At 41.8% G+C, this 9,221-nt stretch overlaps 1 long non-coding RNA gene across 1 annotated transcript; it reads left to right on the top strand.

Moving 5' to 3' along the window:
• Positions 1 to 3,331: 3,331 nt before the first annotated feature.
• LOC140212729 (uncharacterized) lies at positions 3,332 to 6,540 on the top strand. Its single transcript, XR_011889793.1, has 4 exons — positions 3,332 to 3,509; positions 4,366 to 4,455; positions 6,070 to 6,119; positions 6,351 to 6,540. It is a non-coding gene; the product is annotated as an uncharacterized lncRNA (long non-coding RNA).
• Positions 6,541 to 9,221: the final 2,681 nt, after the last annotated feature.

Below are 9,221 nucleotides of genomic sequence, written 5' to 3'. Positions count from 1 at the left end.
TAAATATTTAACATTTCGGGCCAATGCCCTTCATCAGGGCTAATGACTTTAAGGTGAGGGACGACGAATGAAAAAAGATTCAATGTTCAGTTCACAGTACAACTGCTGGTTATGGACCTACAGGGCCATGTGGTGCCAAAGCCAATTCGATTCGAGAGAAGGATTTTATCTTCAGTAAAAGGGAAACGAATCAGCCCCTGATACAAAGACAGCAAGGTGTGCTGTTATCAAAGGTTGCCAGTAAACTGCTACCGTGAAATTCGCAGACCGATTAACCCATGATACATCTATTTCACTGTCGACGCTTCAAATACTGTACTGGGGGAAAAGATGCAGCATTTAATGCCTGCGATGCAAAATATGACCGAACAAAAAGGCACTGTGCAGGTTTCCTGTTTTCAGAGTTTGGACGCTGCTGCTGAAAGGTCAGCTCTTTAGACTTGATGTTAAATTGCACATTAGAAGGCACTGCAGCACACAACGAGCATGCTGTGGAAATTAACCTCAAATACATTGCCCTATGTTGCGTCCTGTTTACTTAGGCATCGTAATGTAGGCAACACTAGAACCTAAATAAATAAACAGATAGATAGTCAGATAAATAAATACATACATACATACATACATACATACATAAATAGCTAGATAGATAGAAAAATAGATAATGAGCACTGGAGGAACAGAATCTCGGAGTTGTGACCATCTCCAACAGGATCTGCGTTGATAATTTCATACAACTCTAACGAATTCCGCATAATCCATAATCCACAAGACGCAGGAGCACAATTAGGCTATGCAGCTCTTTGAGTTTGCTCTGCCGATCCATCATGTCTGATTCATTTCCCTCTCAACCCCATTTTCCTGCCTTTTCCCAAAACCTTTGATGCCCCTGCTGATCAGGAATCTATCGACTTTCGCTTTATGTATGTCCAATGCCTTCAGCTCCACAGCCATCTCTCGCAATGACTTCCACTGATTCACCAACCTTGGCTAAATAAATTCCTCTTTGTCTCTATTCTAATGGGAGCTCCCTCTGTTCTGAGGCTGTCCCCTCTGGACCTAGACCATCCCAAAGCTGGAAACATCATCTCCACTTCCTCTCTATCTCGGCCTTTCAATATTTAATATATTTTAATGATTTAACCGACCACACCCCCCCCCCACATGCACACACATCATTCTTCCAAATTCTTGCGAGTACACGCCCAGAGCCTTCAAATGCACGTCGTGCGTTAACCTTTTCATTCTCAAGATCATTGTGGCGAATCTTCTCTGGACCGTTTCCAATGACAGCTCATTCTTTCTTAGATATGGGGCCCAAAGCTGAGCGCAATAGGCCAAGGGCTTTCTGACCAATGTCTTATAAAGACTCAGCATTGCAGCAACTCTATAAAAACCACCATTTATTACAAACGGCAATCGCTTTATAGATACAGTGACTGCAAGAGCAGATCAGATGCTGCGAAGCCCGGAGCGGGTAACACATTCTGACAGCACATCCATTTTTACCTTGGCAGAGATGATTTCGATGGAATGTTCTTCGCTGGCCACTATAGGTGCAGTTCGGACAAGGCGAACTTGGTATTAATGATTGAAATACGTCAAGTGTAGCAGGGATGGAAACGCAGGTTCCTCCTCAAGTCGTGAATTACCCTGGCTGTATATCTGTCTCCATTCAACGACTCTGGTTCTAAACCCTTTCTTTGCGTAGAGCACGGAATACCTTTACAAGAGAGGGCTGCAGAAAGTAGTGTTTCTGATTTCCACCGGCTTCTGCGGGGATTGAGGCAAGAGGACATTAATGCTGCTCTTGCTGGCGATATACCTCTTGTCATCCCGGAAGCCATGCAGAAACCATACTCTGATTTGACGTCTTTCCGATCATTGCTTCATAGCTGTTTGACCATGTGGCGCACTGACTCGGTAACTAGGTGTAACCCGCGCAAGCCGCGAGATGAATGCAGCGGCCCCGCCCCGGAACCTCGGTACCGAGCAGGATCCACGGCAGCTGAGAATTTGCACAGAGCAGCAGCCGATCTCACTCCGACTCCTGGGACTTGAGCGCAGCGCTAGCCGTCCGAGTCCAGATGTTGGTGGAAGCTTTATCTCTATTCGTTACCGTTCAGATGTTTCATGTTTGCGGTGAGTGAGTTGACGTTGGGAATTTCCATGCGCGATCGGTCCGAAATTTAGGGAGATATGCGTCCTGGCAAGTTTTCCATCCCAGTGGGAATATTGTTCGGTTAGAAAACCAAGAAAATGTTACCCAAAAGACCCTCGCAAGTGGGGAATTAGAATTCAGCGAATCAAATAAATCTGGATTACAAAGCTAGAACCTCATTAATGCTGATTCTAAAACTACCTAAATGAACTCTAAATAATTTTCTAGATGCTCCTCGTTCATCTTCTTTTGATGAAAGATATCTGGCGCACTGATCTACTCTATCCGTACATAACTCCAGATCCAGGGTAGATTGCTTGGTGTGCCCTGTCTGAAATGTTAATCAAACCACTCAGTTAAAGGTCAACTCAGGATAGAAAGATAAACTAATTTTGCCGCTATGCATCCAGTCAATGAATAAAGTCTAAGTCTTGCGAATTTGGCCAGGTCAACGTGAATTTGCCTTCTGGTCTTCCTTTAATGTTGTTGAGACATCTTAGCCAATAAATACAACCGAAAATGGCAGGCTATGTTTAAACTGCAGGCAATATGTTGAATTTATACTTCCTTCTATTCCGTAGCAGATAATTTTAACTAACTGGTTATAATTCCAGTTGCAGAACCCACGCCTTTTCCTTCGAGTCCGGCTGCAGTGTCTGCACATGTCGGTCAGACGGTTGAACTATCCTGTGAACACATGCACCGGTTGGATGTCGTGAGTAGCATTCTCTGGTACAAACAGCATGCGGCCGAACCCCCGGTAGCGATCAAAGCCACGGACTGCCGAAAGACCGGTTGCAGGATGACTTACAAAAAAGGCTCCAGCGATCGCACATCAGTGCTGGAAATCCGGGACGTCCGTGTGGAGGATTCGGGTTTCTACTACTGTGCTGGAAGGGATAGCTATTCACTGCTTGCGAAAGGACCCACACTCCTGGTTGGAGGTAAGAGCACTTGACAGTGGGATTATACTCAGCCATGCACTTCGGGTGAAGCTGCGATTAACGATGTCCCAATCTCTGTCCAGACAGCTCCACCAGCCGGACTAACATGCTGGTATTTGTCCCGCCCTCTGAAAGGAATGGGTCAGTTCCCTTGGTGTGTCTGGTCGCTGGCCTTTCTTCCATCCAGATTGTCATTTACTGGAACATATCCGGCCAGATCATGGAAGGATGGAGCGATCCCGGCACGCTTGATCCTGACCAGAGCTACAGTGTTAGGAGTCAGGTGCTGGTCCCAGTGGAAACCTGGAGGAGCGGAGGAGTCTGTACCTGCATCGCACAACTAGGGGGTGCGGGAAAGACGAGGACCAAAAGCGTGTCCCATCACACAATTGAACCAGATCAAGGTGAGGCGACGTTTAGCACATATAATATTAATACTCATCTGTGGCGGAATGGTGGAGCATACCTGATGGGCCGAACGCCTAATTCTGCTCTTATGACGTTATGGTCTTATATCTTCTGGAATACCTCGCTAGTTCACTAACCTCACAACAAATATTAATTTGTATTTATTCATTTTTAACGATTTGCTTATCTCCAGCAAGCCCACCATTGTCTTCCCAATCCAAATAGTCTTTGAGCAGCTGGAGGTGAGCCTCCTTCTTAACTGTCTTTTGCCTGTGATGTTCTCATCGTGCTGTTAGGATGCGTTTTCGAGAAACTAGACACAGCCACAATGAAAGAAAGGCGTTGTGTTTCCATGTTAGGATGTTGAGCCGCAAAAAGAGTGGAAGGGGCAAGGTGGAAAAGCGGGGAACGGCCTGAGGGGCCGCATGGCCTTACGGGCTCTTGCATTCTTAGAGTCGTTCTTCAGTTGGCGTTGCCATGGGTTTCTGATCGTACAATATAGCTTAAGAACTAATAGTTAAATTTATTGACCATATATATTTACATGCATTGGGATTTTGCTCTGGTGTGCTGTTCAGGGCGCGCCATTTAAAAGAAGTCAATACATTCACAATTGTAAGAATAAAGAATTCTATATAAATAATTACACGAACATCCACTGATAGTATTCTTCGGTTTTAAAACATCATTAGTGTGGATGGTAACTGTCTGTATAATTTGAATCCAACACGACGTTTAATTTTATTTGTCTTTCTGCTTAGTGTTATTTTATTAAATCATTCACCGAATCAAAGCCCGCACAAAAGGTCTTGGAAACAAAGATTTTACCAAGCAACAATTCTTTTTCTCTAGGTTGGTGTCTTCCTACATCGATCCTGCTTGGCATCCTTGTTTTCCCGGTTATCCTCATTGCTATTTGGACTTTGAAAGGGCGGAGATCAGGTGAGAGTTCTCTTTTCCCAGACGTATCCTTATAACTATTAACACTTACCGCGATCCTTACTTCGAGATTCGTGTGATCATTGCTGCCAATGGCTTTCGAAGTGTCGACACAAGAAGGAGTACTGGCTGGGAGCGGGACTAATTGAGCTGATCCAAAGGGTAGGGATTTGAGGGAGAAAATGTCTCAAATCTCCAAAAACGTCTTTCCCGCCAGTTGTGTCTCGGTATATATTGCTTGTAGTATTATTCTTGCTGTATTTTTATTTATTTTCTCAGCTCAGACTGGTAAAACCTGAGGTACAGATATAGCCAAGCACAATCATTTCTCAATTGCTAGATTATTCCATGCTATTCTAGAGGTGTTTAGTATTGCTGCTTCCTGTAGATTTGGTATACATATTGCTGTGTTGTTTAATCCCATTGTGTGGTGACTTCGGGATGATAGCTGTTGTACGCTGTTGTGTATTGACTGTGGTTGCCGATATTCCTGTTGGGGCAATGTATATCCTGTTTATGTTCCATTGCCTTTCAATTCCCTCTTTTAACCACTTATTGATTTATCTTCGGTACCTGTGATTGGAATTGCATAGTTTTTCTATGTATTGATCCTGCTATATTTTATCCAGATGGTTATTATGGATTGACCTTTCCATTTCAATGGATAGGTCATAACATAATTTGGTGGTCACTGACTCTAAAACTGAATCGGCCTTGCATTTATAATAAGGCATAGTGTCTTTTATGAGTTTGTATTTTAAATCAAGACTTTGGTGAATGACGCTTGCCACTTATTTGTAGCTGGATAAGTAATCAAATTGAGTTAAGCTGCCGCAGGTCCCTGTAATTGGTTGGTTTGTTTCTGGTTTCTCCTAGCATTTACTGCACTTATTTTTGTAACTTTGTTGATTTTTTATTATGTGCTTTTGATCATTTTGCTGTAAATCAACAACCCAGGTATGTCCAACATTAACTTCTAGATCATACCCATCTATGCAACATCCTGTTAAATCTTTTCTGTGTGATTTCCGCATCCTTTCTATAATGGGGCAACAAGAAATGAATTCAATACTCCACATGCGTCCTGACAAAATGCTTATATCGATGTAATATCATTTTTATACTCTTATACTCAATACCCTTACCAATAAAGGCAAACATGACATCTGCGGATTTTTGCCTTTAGTTATAACTAACATAAAATAACGAATTGTGGCCCTTCCTTGTTGCACTCGCCACGTAACCTTTGAAGGCATGCTCATGGATTTATGAAAATATCATGCCGCATCTAAGCCCACTGCAGGTTTTAAGATCTTGACGGTCCTGAAATTATTGTGTTTTCATTGGTGTATAGGATTCCATGACGCCGTGGTTTGTGCATTTGAGAACTATTCTTATGTTGGGGTTATTGTCATATTGACGAATGCTTAAGAAGATTATGACGCACCCGACAGCCAGGGTTAAATGTGAAATATTTAGAATCTCTTAGCAAAGATTGACCTCTGGTATACTGGGGATTACTGTCATATTTGGGATTGATGATATACAAGACATTTCTGCAACTAATTATGAATTAGACAGAGGAAATAATAGTTCCAATGTATGCTCTTTCGTCAGGGACCCATCGTCAAACCGCGACGCGTCAAGGACACAGTAGTGCAGCTCCGGTACGTACGCTTATTGCACACCATTGTAAGATTCACAAACCTGATGTTTGGGATTGGGTACAAAAAACTGATGGGTATTAACTCAGTTCACAGGGAATTATGAAATGGAAGCCTGGAGTTATTTAAATAGGTGTCTCGCAGAAGAAGGTTTGAACAGTGGTGACTCTGTTGAACAATGGTATTTTATGGTGTGCAATATCTTTAATTGTCAATGTTTGGTATACATTCCAGCCCCAAGCGCCGATCATTTATGCCTCCCTCGAGTTCGCTGCATCCTCCTCTGCCCGCAGATGAGAATCTGGTTGGGTTCTACGTCGGTGGATTATGAAGAAATTGACCTAACCCGAGGTCACACTAAAACCTTCTCAACGAATCATCCGTTGACTCTCTGGGATTGACAAGATTTCTATGGGTTCATTGTTTATGTGAATAAAATGCTGGACCAACACTGATGTCAAGATTATGAACCCTAAGTGAAGAACAGAAACTTCTTGCATAGTTGGTGTCAGTCTTATCATAAAACTTCCCTCAGTGTTATCATATAGATTTTTTCTTTTCTATAATTTGAATGAACTGAGACGGTATGGCCACATGAAACGATCAGGTAGATTGTCAAAGACCATACTTCAGGCAGCGGTGCAGGGAAAATGAAGAAAGAGGAATACAGAGGCTGAAATGGACAGGTAATATTACAGAGTGCACCGGAGAGAGTTTTGCCCCAACCCAGGTAATTGCCAACAAACGTGAAAGATGGTGGCAACTGGTGCAGTGCTGATCTGTACATCGCCGTAACGACCCTGGCGGGTTGCGGCATCCATAACAATAATGTAATCGTAAATTGAATATATTGTAATATAATGAAAATAGTATTGTATTGATCAATGGTCATTTCCCGGATTATTCCACTCAGGGTTACAACTTGGGTTGAGGCTTAATCAATTACATGTACATTGGCTTTATAGGATTGTGTTCATACTTATTGTGCCTCTTTGTGTTTTTATTGTGTACTTTCTGCTTTCTATGTTTTTTTTTTATTCTGCGTCGGATGAGGGGTATCATTTTCTTCTATGTATAAAGTCATGTGCTGAAGAATCACAATTAAAAATTCTTGACTGTCTTGAATCTTGAGTTGTAGAAACCGCTGTTTAGCAAGACCCAAATTACTTGGTGAAGTTCTGTACCCGCATCTCTAAGTACTTTGGCCTTAGAGGGATTACAGCGTGGTTTTAAGCTATAAACAATAAGGTTATATGACATAAGAGCAGAATTATGCTGTTAGGCCCACGGAGTCTGCACCATCACTGCAATATAGCCGATTTACTATCGCTCTCAATACCATTCTCCTGCCTTCTGCCCGTAACATTTGACACCCTTACTAATGAAGAACCAATCAACGTCCGTTTTAAGCATACTCAAAAACGTGGCATTCACAGCTGCGCATGGTAATGAATTCCACAGATTCACCAACCCTGGCTAAAGAAACGTGTCCTCATTCTTGTTCTAAAGGTACGTCCCTCCAGTCTGAGGCTGTGTCTTTGGTCTGAGACTTCCCCACTATTGGAAACATCTTCTCCATCTTCATCTGGGCCTTTCATTATTTAATACATTTCACTGAGATCCGCCCTCATTCTCCTAAACTCCAGGGATCAAGTGTCCCTCATACGTTAACCCTTTCATTCCCGGAATCACCCTCATCAACTCTGCCTGGATCCTTCCCAATGCCAGCATATCCTTCCCTAGAGAAGGAAATCAAAGCTGCTTACAGTTGTTCAAGTGTAGTCTGACCAAATAATACCTGCGATACTTTACGAGAACTATTCCTCAAACTGTGTTTAAGGTTTCTGTACGGCTTTCCGGTTCCCTTTAACATATTGAAAATAACGCACAGTTGGAAGAGTAATGAATATTTTAACTGGTTTATAAGATGTTAGTAGCGGTTGGAAAGTACGTATTACCGGTAGTCATAAAGCCTCGAAAAGGAGGGAGCAGAACCAGGATTTCAGGAATGAGGTTATGGAATTCTTTGTAAAATTCTCCAATGCAAAAAGCAAAGAATGTAGGAGTAATTGTTTCTTTGACATCTAATGCTGAACGATTTTTTTTTATTTACTGTGAATATTGAGGGTTGCAGGGAATGACGGATCACTCCGAATGGCTCTTCATGCAAATGATGTAACCTTGTTCCGCCTGGAGAAAATTACTCAACCCCGACGGATTTTCCCAAACCTCCATCTTCTGATACTCCTTATGTCCTATCAGCAATAATTAAGGAAAGAACATCACGAAGCATTTGCGAAATCGCTGAAGTGACAAAGTGGAAATAAATGTCATTCAACTGGAATTTATTTTATTTTGAGATATTTTATTTGTGGTAATATTATTCTATGTGTTCACTTTATGTATTGTTTTCTGAAATCACCTTATGATGAAGTAAAGATAAATGTCAATCAACTGAAATTTATTTAATTTTAGTTATTTTATTTGTGATAATATTATTTTATATGTTGTCTGGGAGTTACGTAGACTGCGCTGTGCACCTTGGCCAGAAGGAACGCCTTTTCCTTTGTTTGCATATAAGTATCAGGTTGAATGACAGCGAATTGATCTTGAACTTGAACTAAAACGCACTTACAATAAGTCTCAAATATTTTAAAGCAGTGTGCCTACTGACGACAATCAAAATGGATTTCTTGTGCTTCTTGACGTAAGTATTTGACTGTGCGCCTTCTTAAGCCTCACCAAAATGTCTCAATTGGAAACCAGTTCCGCTACTCCATTATTAGTGGTGGTTTCAAACACCACCGTCCCCTCTCCTTTCTCCTCCTTACCTTTCGACTACCATACCCCACTCATTCTGGGCGCACTACCACCTCCGCTCCTCAGAATTCTCTTCGTCAATTCAAGCAGCGGGTTAAAAGTGTAAATTAGCCTAGTCTTTAAACTCAGAATCAGAGCCAAGTTTATTATTACCACTATCTGTCGTGAAACTTGTTGATTTGTGGCAGCAATAAATTGCAGTACATAATAAAAATATGAATTACAATAAGAAGTAATTGTAAAAATTGAATGAAATAAATAGTGCAAAAGGAGAGTGAAAATTAG

This window comes from Mobula birostris, chromosome 2 (genome assembly GCF_030028105.1).
Source record: "Mobula birostris isolate sMobBir1 chromosome 2, sMobBir1.hap1, whole genome shotgun sequence".
NCBI classification, from domain to species: domain Eukaryota; kingdom Metazoa; phylum Chordata; class Chondrichthyes; order Myliobatiformes; family Myliobatidae; genus Mobula; species Mobula birostris.
The sequence above is the reverse complement of the archived record's forward strand: the minus strand, read 5'-3'. Positions and strand labels throughout refer to the sequence as shown.